We start from the raw sequence: 12,566 nt of genomic DNA on the forward strand, positions 1-12,566 counted from the left end.
CCGTGTCCAGAAATTGTCGCAGCCTCCACCGATATCGGTATGAACACCACCACCACGCGCATCCACTTGCAACACAGTCCAATCAGCGTCGCAAGGATATTAACATCACCATCATTGGTCTGCCACACTGCCAAGTCAAACCTGTAGGAACAACAAACTCCTTTCGTCAAGGAGTTGGTTCGAACATTCGAGCCCATGGCCTCCATATAAACACGGAGTTGCAATTGTCGTTGCACCGCGGGGTCATCCCCAATTCATGATGCATTTTCACATAATATAACTTTAATTTTAATAAAATATAATTTATATAGAAAAAATGTGTTTTCTTTTATTTATTTTATAATTGTAATAATGTTTTAGTTCCTTCCTGCGGCATCCGTTGATCTTCATGCTCTAAAAATGCGTATGAATGTTGTTGGCATTGTTGACAGATCTATCTGCATGAAAAGAAAGTGGTACTGTAGACACCCAAAATTGTTATGTCTAATTAAATAAATATTTTATTTATTTAATTACCTAAGCCTAATTCTTCTATTAATTAAATAAATTTTTATTTATTTAATTAATTCATTTATCCTCTTCTAGCCTTATTTCTCATTTAAATAAATACATTTATTTATTTAAATTATCCCTTTCCTAAATTAAATAAATATTTTATTTATTTAATTGTCCTACTTCTTCTATTAATTAAATAAATCTTTATTTATTTAATTAATTCATTATCTTTTTCTACACATGACACATGTCATTCATCTCTTAATTCCTACACTACCTACCTCTTTCATTATTTTGGTATTTCTTTTACCTACCCTCTAATCCTAGCCGACCTCTCTTTTTACACCTCTCAATCTTAACCCTCCATTTCTTATTGTGTCTTCTATTTAAGGAGATGCTTTTTTCATTGTCAAACCCTAATGACTGATTTTGGAGTACTTGGCTACACTACGATCCTACTTGCAACCACATTCCGTTCTTTGTTGAGCTCTTGTGCATATAAAAATCTGAGAGCAAATATATCAAGCAAGATCAATGGAGATAGGAAGAATGGAGATCAAAACCCTATTGGACATGTGATGGTATAATCTTTGTGATTTTGAGTTATTTGCATTGTCTTAGGTAATCTTCATATGTTATGGTGGATCTTTGTTGTTGTTAGGCTAGGGTTTGGTGGTTGAATTCATTTAGCCTTTCAATCTTGTTATTATTGTTATCCATTTTCACCATAAACAGGTACAAATACAGAAAAGTTACATAATTCGTAAAGCCTGTCATTCATACAAAAATAAATTGATGCTTATAGAGTACTATTATCATCAACACCATCGTCATAGTTTTGTGTGAATAATAGTTTCCAATAACATTATTCATTACTATAATTTTGTTTGAATAATACTCTCTAATATCATTATTCATCACCTACAATTTACTGTTAATCTCATAATGTTGTAACACTAATCGGTCGAGAATAAAAATATACTAATTTATTTTTAAAAAAGCCTACTTTTGGCTGTAAGTTTGCAAACTTCAGGGACGACAACTTCTATGCGGTGAGCGTGGATCGAACACGCGACCTTCAGATCTTCAGTCTGACGCTCTCCCAACTGAGCTATCCCCGCATGGATGAAAGTTGAGAAAATGGAGAGAGGACCGTCTATTCTAGCACTTGTTCAAAAATGTCTTTTTCATTTTGTAAGTTATTTATTAGTCCCACATTCGTTTCCTTGAGTAAACAAAGGTGAATGGAGATTATATATAAGTTTGCTCTGGGCAATTAGCACCATCTCATATGTACACATACGATATTTAAACACCATAAAAAATTACTACGCCACATCCGTGAAAGAAGAAGAAAATGTTGGTATTCCAAACGGGTTATTATACTGATTTTATAACCTATGAAATTAGAACACTACAGCTCACCGACTCATCTATTCTGGCTCTAAAAAGACAGTATGGATTGACTAACACGCGTGTTAGTCATGCGTTTTAGACCGTCAATTTTGCAGTTAACGGTTGTGATTGACTAACCTATCACTAACACCCTGTACGACAGGTCTATTTTGGAGCTAGAATAGTCGCGGCCACAACTCACATCCTCATGGAATGCCAATCCTGGTGGATCAGAGGGAGACTAGACCTCACCACTGGAAGCTTTCACCAATCAAGCTAGGCTCCCAATCCTTTGCTTCCTTTATTTCAATATATGGCTTCTACTACTAGTTATTTAAATTTATCTCAACCCTCTATACATTTTTTTAAGGTGAAAGCTATGGTTTTTGGAGTGTTAGTCTTAAAATTAAGATGTTCATTTCTCAAGACTCTATAATTTAATTGGAATTGCTTACTCAAAACATGTATTTGCATAACTAAAGGAGAATAGAAAAAAGGATTCAAAATATCTCTTCATAATTCAAAAAGTAGTTCATAATTTAATTGTTTTTAGAATTATTGTAACAACAAAATTGAAACAATCTTGGAATATTTTGTAATGTAAATTTAGAAAAAAAAAATTTAAAAACTATCAAAGTATAAATTCTTTTAAAAGGTTTTGAAAACCTTTTTATTATTTAAATATTCTTAAAATATTTAATTATATTTTTTATTCAAGAGATGGGATTAATAAATAAATCAAATCTTATGGAGATAACATAATAGATAAAAACTCTGACACAAAATACAATGGAGAGCGGGAGCAAAGAAACTAGGGTGTTAGGGGAGGGAGATGATGATGGACAAAATGGAGATCCAAATGTAGATGAAGGGGTTTGGAGGGATGGGTTGGTCGTCCTGCTTGCCTGCTTGTCCATTAGGGTAAGGAGAATGGTGTCTTCCAGACATTTCTTATCTGGAAGAAGACTTGGTTGGTGGTCTCGTTGTTTTTGGAGGCCTTTTTGGAGCTCTCCCTATTTGAATGGACAAGCCTTGTCTTTGTTCCTTTTGGGTTGGTGAGACCTTGCATGTACGACTTGGTTCGTTTGTTGTTGCCCTCTTGGGCCTTGTTTTTGTTGTGGCTAGATGGCTCCGCTTTCTGAGGTTTCTTTTTTTGGGTAGTGGTTTTGTTTTATGCATGTGTGCTAGAGGTTTCTTGGCTCTCCTTTGTTACTAGGTTTTGGCTAGCACTGTTCGGGGCTTTCTCCAGTTATGGTGAGTGTTGAGTTTCTTTTTCTGAGGCTTTGAGCATGATGCCCTTTGCCTTTGATGGAGATGAGGTGGATGCTTGTGCCAAATGTGATGGTGTGGTTGAAATCTATGGTGGTGGTGTAAGGTTCAGTGTTCCTTTTCCCCTTGTCTTGTGTTATTTGGATGTTGCTGACCCCCCTGGTGCTAGGTGTTTCCATGTCAGATGGTAGATGCAATACATCTAGCATGGGGTTTCCTTTGGTAGGTGAGAAGAGGAAGGGATATGCTTTTCTCTCTTCTCTTTATAGGCTTCTAGTGTGTGGGGTTGGGGTGGCTATGTGCCTTGGTTCATGCCTAGTCATGTTGATGTTCATGGGAATTTGTTTAGCCTATTTGGACGCTTATTCCATCACTATGGTGGGCAGTGGATGTTGTGTTATGTCTCATCTATGGATGATTTTGAGAGTGCACTCCTCTATTGATATTCATACTAGTGGTGGGTGTCTGGCTTCGTTCTCAACCATTTGGAGTTGAGATTTACAGATCTAGATTTTCTTGGGTCTAGTGGGCTTCCTATAGTTTGGTCATGTTCTTCTTACTCCTCTACTATGTGTTGTTGAGGGAGGTAAGTCTCCTTGCATGGCTTCTATGGAGGTGAAGCTTGCCCCTATAGAGGTGGGGTTTCCTATGGTAGCTATGTCGTGAGAATGGCACATTGGGTTCATGTTGTTCCTTTTCTTGTCCCTTATTGAGGTGGGGGCATCTCCTATTATGGTGGGGATTTCCTGGTGGGGGGAGGATAGTGGTTGCTTCATGTGACATTTTCATGATGTCAAGTGCTCGAAGGCGGGGATGACATATGTGTAATTCACCCTTTTGTCGATCTTCTACTCCAAAGCTCCTATAGAGGTGGGTTCCTTTCCTATGTAAGTGGAGAGGATTTGTGGTGGTGAGGAGTTGCTTCAATGTTGGGTGTTCCAGACCAGTTGTTGATGTTCAGTTCAGGGTGCCAATCCAAAACCTAGTGTAAAGGTTTAGGGAACCTTTGTAAAATCTCCCCTCTTTTAACACTTGGTGACCTGAATGATCTTGTAGTTGGATGGTCTAGTTGCCATCCTAGTTCTAGTTGTTTAAAATTTTGCTTCTCAATGTGAAGGTTTTGGGTCCTTTTGAAATCCCATGAAGGTTGTAGGGTCCTTAAAACCCTTGTTTGTGTTCTTGTTTTGTATGTTGCTCTATTCTTCTATGTTGATTACCTATGTTAGAATATTATCATTGATGTCTTTGATATTTTGGTAATTTGACAACGTGAGTCTAGCATATACGACACAATTTCTAAAAGCTTAAGTACTCTCTTTTGGGCCGGCCTATTTTAGTGTTTTTAATCCATATCACTTTTCTCTATTAGATGTTTTTTCAAGACTTCAAGATCATGTTGTATATCTCATCCAACATCTACATCTGAGATTTCTAGTGGTGATGTTTTTGTTGTGACATTGCTATGGGTCCGGTAATGAAGTACCCTGTATTTTGGCTTAGTACAGTATCAAGTTTTTGGTTCAGTTTCCTCTGAAGTTAACAACAATATGTTAGCATTAGTTATCTTGTCTATTTCTTGAGGTTTGGTGAAAGTCTCTCTCTATGTTTTGGGTCAACATCTTCAATATGATAAAGACTAGTTTTTTTAGTTGCATGTAAAGGATCTTTTTGGGCCAACCTTTACTCTGTCTAAGCCGACTTCATGAAAACTCATTTGGTATATATTTTATTGCTTAGTAATGATTAGGAAATTGATCTTTTTGATCATTTTTGTATGGATAGTGAATGTGAAAATTATTATGGCGAATGTATATAGTAGATGTGAAAGTGATTATGTACAACGAATGTGCAAGAGTTTATGAAAAGTGAATGTAAAAGTGATTATGTACCTTAGCGGAACTGTATCTCATGCATCCGATAGATGTGATTATAACAGTTCATTTTTTGTAATATTGGTTGTAAGCCATTCTCTGGCAGTGAATCGTGATACTTTGGACAATGAGTCCATCTGACGGCGAGCCACCTATTGTACTCTGTAATTGGTTACATAATATTGAGAGCTAACCTTCTTGGTGGTTTTTTCCATTTTCCACATATAAATTACTAGTGTCAAGTGGTGTATTATATTTTTGGTTATTATTATTTTGATTTATGTGGTCTAGTTATGTTATGTGGATGGTTATTTAAAAGTTTTAATAAATTCAAGGGAATACTAATTCACCCCTCCCCTCTCAGTATTCTGGATGTTCAAGAATTGGTATCAAAGCAAGATCCTTTAGAAGAGTCTACTAACTCAAAGGAAATCTAGAAAGTTGAACATATGTCACCTAAGTCTACTTTAGATCAGGATAGATATCTAGATGCAAATGGAGAACTTATGACTGCTCTTGAAGATCATGAGAATGTTGAGAATGAAAGCAGAGATCTGAGAGAAAATGTTCAATTAGTTGGAATGAGTGAATTAAAAAGATAAGAGAGAAAATTAGAAAATTTAGAGAAAGGCACAAGGAAGTTAATGAAGAACTCAAGCAAGCAAATAACACAATTGTAGATCTAAAACCAAGAGTGAAGAAGATGAAAAAACCAAGTAGTACTTGAATAAAATAGTGAATGCAAAATAGAGGAATGTAATAAGCTTGAACAAGAAGTCACAACCTTGAAATCAAATCTAAAAAAGTCAAAGAAATGAGAAGACAAACCTAAGGTAAGTTCTGGTAAGCTTGATTAGATGTTAGTTGTGTAAAGGTCTCTGAAAAAAAAAAAGTGGTCTAGGATATGAGACAGGTGAAAGCTCACAAAGAAAGTTAGAAAACAAAGAAGGATCATCTTCACCAAAGAAAGTTGAATCCAATAATTCAGTGAAAGATGACAAAGGTAAATCATTGGTCGAGCAACAACTAAGTAAAATAAACACTTCTTTTAATGGCTATTGTTTTAATTGCAATAAATCAGGTCACAAAGTATTCGTAAAATAGAATAAATTAGAATGTTACATCATTCTTTGGTAGGCATTATACTTGTAACAATTATGGTCATAAATCTAGTCAATGTAAAAATCATGGTATGATAGAACAAAATAAAAATATTCAATTTATACGTTGATGCTATACATGCAACATGTTTGGACATAAGGCTAATAAGTGCAAATCAAGACAAGGTCAAGGATATGACAGATGTTACAGCTGCAACAAACCTGGACATATTGCGAGGCATTGAAAAAGAGGAGAAGCTAAGTCAAATAAACCAGTAAAGAAAATCAATAAGCAAGATGTGAAGGCAGAGGTGAAGAAGATTTGGAGAAAGAAAGAAGTTGAAGCTACACCCAGCTCCAGTGCAGACATGTCCTTCAACAATTGAGAGTTAGAGGCTTTGGCCAAGGGGGAGCAAGTCAAGAAATATCTTTCCCTTGCCAAAGAGAACAAGACTTTAGTAACGGTGTGTTGAGAGATGTATGTTGATTAAAACTCTGGTGAAAAACATTGCACTATGACAAAATGCGAAATTCTAGAAGGTCTCAATAAACTCAAACAAAATGAATATTTGGTAAAGCTACACTTTATTTCTTATTGCATTTATTGCATGCAAGTGGATAAAAAAAGGATAAAAGGAGAACTCGCTTAGTAATTTATCACTCAAAGCTAAATAGAATTTAGGAAACAATAGAGGGAATCAAGGGCTAGGGTTTCTCGATGAAGTAGCAAAAGGTATTTTCACTACAAATTTGTTATTTTCAGTAGTTTTCATCCATGGATACTCCCATCATTGTTGATGTTAATACCCAAGAACATCCAAGCTTTAAGAAATACCTAAACAAGTCACTTGAAAATGATTTGACGAGTGCGCCTTCAAGAATTCCTTTTTGAGTTTAGTTAACTGAGGATATTATGACATATCCATGTGAAATTGGAAGAACACGAACATGGAAAGTTGCAGAAATTATGGTCTAATAATCTGATTGGCAACAATTTTGAAATCAAACCCTTGTTCACAAAAAGTTAAATGCATGAAATTATTTCCCCAATTTTTGTCTAGACGAAAAATGGATTAGCGCGGTGATGAGTCATTTCCATGATGAATTCATATGGCTCAAAAAATGTTTTCAAATCACCAAGAATGTAATGAAGGTGGTAACCAAAATGTGTGACTCAGGAGGTATTTCAGTACCAAAGTCGACGAGGAAAAAAGAAACTACAAAGTTGACCCTCTGTTGTCTGAAGGTTAGTACCATAACAAACCCTACTGTGCAATATGCATCAATGATGATCAAGAACAAGGTCTACTACACAAACCAAGAAAATTCTATTTCAGCCATTGCGGTCAATATGGCCTATGAAATGGTGGAAAAGAATGTTGATTATGATTTGTGCGAGATTTTGAGACAACAGGTTCTTGATAATCTAAAGCAATGCAAGGAGAAGAAGCATCCATTTAAATATGGAACCCTAGCACTGTGCATTCTATTCCATTTTCTACAGGAGTTCCTAGAATTGGGAAAGTATTTTGGCTACAAGCCATTCCAGTAGCACATTAGATTGCATAATTTCTGAAGAGGTTTTCTAAATATATTAAGCAGGGCGAAGCATTTACTGTATATTTATCTTTTTGCAATTGATGATGCACAACATGCAAAGGATTCCTAAATCCATTGTATAGAAATACAAGGATGACATTACATTCATAATTTAAACCAATAAATACATTATGGAAACCACTGTTCTAAGAACCAAGTGGTTTCCGGCTTTGGCCTATGAATTCTTTGAGGAAATGCTAGAAGGAATTGCAAAAGTCTTATTAGAGAGCCCTATTGATGAATCATAAGAAAGGTACATGAAAAATCGAGAGAAATCGATGGAAATCCACATGGAGCAAACCTAGAAGGAAAGAAAGAGAAATGTTCAAAAAATCGTTAAAGAATCTATGAAGCAGTCAGGCATTACAGAAGAAGAAATTGAATAGGTCAAAATATCCAACAGGATCGTTGCCTCTTTTGGCACCCTTGTTAAGGAAAAGGCATCTCTGAGTGAACTGAAGCATAAACCAACTAAGAGGAAGAAGGACATCCCCACAACTTCTTTATATAAGAGAGGAAATCCAAGAGAAGTCAAGAGGAAAATCATTGATGTCAAATCTAAGCATGAGGATCTAAAGGATCTAAAGAAGAAGAATTATAGATTCAAGTCCGAAAGGGAAAAGGTAAACATCTAGTGATGGATCCCCTTGAATTAGAATATATACTTAATATGATAACTCTAGAAGGAGAGCTAAAACAAGTAGGTGACATGTGATGAATAATGATGAACTACTAAGGTCCTAACCGGTACTGAGAGGGGGGGGTGAATCAGTACACACAAAAACTTGTTCAGACACTTTGACAAATCAAAACACAACTGACCGGTTGTCTTCACCACTGAACTTAACCATAGCAACACCGGTTAAATAGAAGTACTTCAGATAGCTATACCGGTTAAACAAAAATACTTAAGACAACATACAATAGATCTCAAATCTTGATGAATACTTCACCGATATAATCATACATGGGTTGTATCAATAATACCACAACCATTTAACAATGCATGCATATCTAACTTAATTATAATCACACAATCATCACATGAAAAACTCACAACCCATAACACACAGATTTTTCACGTGGAAACCCAAATGGGAAAAACCATAGTGGGGATGAATACCCACGAGCTTGTTTGTGAACTCTTTTGAAGTTTGCTATGTTAGGAGCCTAGTCCAGTTAAATACTTCACAATAAAGGTTTTATTAGGAATCGATCTTGTTAGAGATCACCCGGTTAAGGGATGGCTATATACCCTGTTAAAGGTTACCTCGCTAGAGGATTTAAATAACTCAGTGAACTTGAGCCACCTGGTTAGAGGATTTACAACAAATCTTGTTAAAGCTACCCAGTCAAGGGATTTACCTTTTGTTGAAATGGTTAGAAGACAACAGGTAAAACACTCCAATCTGATAACAACACTTCTTGCTAATGCAGATCCTTTTCAGTTCCTCTCTTCTCCAATCACACTTTGCAGATTCCTCACTCTGGTTTGGCAAGTATCAAATCTCCAACATGCAGACACAAACACAAATTTTGCCAACAACTACAATAACAAAACTCGTCGACCTTATAGACAACAATTAGGTCGGTAGCATAAACCCTAAACCCTAAACATTTTAGGTTTACAATTACAAGTGGTCCAATCCTGACCGTCAAATACATTACATAGAATAGAATGATCTAAAACAAATCTTGAGTCATTCTGCATCATCCACTCTTCACCGCATCTGGAAAACAGTAACCCATCACGCACTCTTCACACAACACTAAGAAAACCCACATTCCCGAGGTAGACATACAATGCATTCGATCTTCACACGCAAGATCCTCAAAGAAATCTTTCACGTGCACATAGATGATGTGGAATCTTGATCCTTATCCTTGTTCTTAACTAACTCATCACAAAACATCATCAGTTGCACCGCACAAGCCAAACCGAAAACCCTAGAGCTAAACTGAGATGACCAACCGGTAGTCACACTTAATGAACCCCGACACTGGTCCACTTCATCGCGGTTGACCATAACCACTTCCAATCTTCATACCAGTGCATATCGGATCACCTGCTTGAGCACTTATTGACATCAATGACAACATACATTATCACCGCTTCATCATATGTCAACAATCGCCCCCTTTGGCATTGATGGCAATACTCAATATATCATTGCTCAGTATCTACACCATGCTCAATAACATATATTGGTTGACATATACCGATTCAATCTTGTTAGATTAGTTCAATCACTTATCACACATATATCTTCTCCCCCTTTGACAACAATGCCAAAGTGGAGGCACAAGCTTCCGATCTCCACTATGTTGCTCCCCTTATTGAGTAGAATCCTTCAACACATCAATCCTATAAGATCTGACATGGTAGTACTTGACTGATGTGGAACACACAACTTTAATTTACTTCATGAAGGGGCAGAACCCCTAATTCACCTCGCAAATAGGTAAATGTAGTCTTCGGTAAGGGCTTAGTGAATATGTCTACTAGCTGCTCCTTACTAGAAACATGTTCTAATACAACCTCTTTATTTTGAACCTTTTCTCTCAATAAATGATACTTGAGCTCAATATACTTGGTCCTAGCATGTAATACCAGATTTTTGGAAATATTTATTGCACTGGTATTATCACAGAAAATACTCACCTGTTCAGATATAGTCACTTTGAAGCCATCCAGTACATGTTTCATCCAGATTGTCTGAGTGCAGTTCATAAATGCTGCCACATACTCTGCTTCAGCTATAGACTAGGAAATACAACTTTGCTTCTTGCTCATCCACGAGACTAGTCTTCCACCAAGGAAGAATGCTCCACCGGTTGTGCTCTTCTGGTCGTCCTCATTACCTGCCCAATCTGCATCGGTAAACAGTTTGAGATCAAAGTCACCATTGTATGGATACCATAATCCATGATCAACTATCCCTTTCAGGTATCTAATAATCCTCTTTATCACTACCAAGTGGGATTCTCTTTGACTCTTTTGAAAACGGGCCACTATGCCCACTGCATGAGCAATATCCGGTCTGCTGTGCACCACATAGTGCAACTTACCAATCATCGACCGATACTCCTTCTCATCCACCAATGTTGTATCATCATCCTTTGTTCATTTTCAGCCGGTCACCATCGACATTCTAACTGGTTTTCTCTCCTCCATGACAAAGGTCTTCAATACCTCTTTGATATACTTGGACTGGGTAATGAAGATACCTTCTTTCATCTGCTGAATCTGTAGGCCAATGAAATTTTTTATCTCTCCAATCATACACATCTCAAACTCCTTTTTCATCTCATCTACAAATGCTTGAATCATATCATCATCTCCATTGAAGATTATATCATCTACAAATACTTCACATATCAGAATCTAATCACCTTAAGATTTCATTAGACACACTTTTCGGACCTTTAATAATTGGGAAAAGTCTAACCTATTATGCCCTCAACATATTCTACAATTTCTACTTTCATTGCATCTATATCTTGTAATCCTTTCATAAGGGTATCTAACCTTTTCTTGGTCTCGAGCTCTATTTTGCACACTTGTTTAAGCATAGCCTTATCTTTCTTGGAAAGGGTATTTCCAACAAGTTCTAGAGAATATTGTTGGATTTCTTTATCTTCTTCTATAATCTTCTAATTTCATTTATAATTGTCCAAAGGTCTTAGGGGATATCTTTCTTAAAATATTCTAAAATAGAATTTAGTCTAATATAGTACTGAATGAAAGATTTTACTATTGTTTCCTTATCCTCTTTATTAGCTTCAACATGCATGTTGTTGGCATATGATGAAGCGATGATAATGTATGTTGTCATTGATGTCAATAAGTGCTCAAGCAGGTGAACCGACATGCATCAGTATGAAGATTGGAAATGGTTATGGTCAACTGGGATGAAGTGGACCAATGTCAGGGTTCATTAAGTGTGACTACCAGTTGGTAGTCTCAATTCAGCTCTAGGGTTTCCAATTTGGCTTGTGCGGTGCAACCGATGATGTTTTGTGATGAGCTAATTAAGAACAAGGATATGGATCAAGATGCCACATCAGCTATGTGCACGTGAAGGATTTCTTCGAGGATCTTGCACATGAAGATCGAATGCATTGAATGTCTACCTTGGGAATGTGTGTTTTTCTTAGCGGTGTGTGAAGAGCGTGTGATGAGTTACTGTTTTCCAGATGCGGTGAAGAGTGGACAATGCAAAATGACTTGAGATCTATTTTAGATCATTCTATTCTATGTAATGTATTTGACGGTCAGGATTGGACCACTTGTAATTGTGAACCTAAAATGTTTAGGGTTTAGGGTTTATGCTACCAACCTAATTGTTGTCTATAAGGTCGATGAGTCTTGTTATTGTAGTTGTTGGCAAAAGTTGTGTTTGTGTTCGCATGTTGGAGATTTGATACTTGCCAAACTAGAGTGAGGAATCTGCAAAGTATGATTGCAAAAGAGAGAAACTGGAAAGGATTTGCCTTAGCAAGAAGTGTTGTTATCAGATCAGAGTGTTTTACCTGTTGTCTTCTAACCATTTCAATAGAAGGTAAATCCCTTGACCGGGTAGCTTTAACAGGCTTTGTTGTAAATCCTCTAACTAGGTGGCTCAAGTTCATTGAGTTATTTAAATCCTCTAGCAAGGTAACCTTTAACAAGGTTTCAACCTTTAATAGGGTATATAGCCATCCCTTAACTGGGCAATCTCTAATAGGATCGGTTCCTAATAGAACCTTTATTGTAAAGTCTTTAACCGGACTAGGCTCCTAACAAAGCGGACTTCAAAAGAGTTCATAAACAAGATTGTGGGTATTCATCCTCACT

The 12,566-nt window shown here is 36.5% G+C and overlaps 1 non-coding gene across 1 annotated transcript; it reads right to left on the reverse strand.

Annotated features, from left to right (window-relative positions):
• Positions 1-1,543: 1,543 nt before the first annotated feature.
• On the reverse strand, positions 1,544-1,616 carry TRNAF-GAA (transfer RNA phenylalanine (anticodon GAA)). The gene has a single exon. It is a non-coding gene; the product is annotated as a tRNA-Phe (tRNA).
• Positions 1,617-12,566: the final 10,950 nt, after the last annotated feature.

Source organism: Cryptomeria japonica, chromosome 3, assembly GCF_030272615.1.
Source record: "Cryptomeria japonica chromosome 3, Sugi_1.0, whole genome shotgun sequence".
Lineage (NCBI taxonomy): Eukaryota > Viridiplantae > Streptophyta > Pinopsida > Cupressales > Cupressaceae > Cryptomeria > Cryptomeria japonica.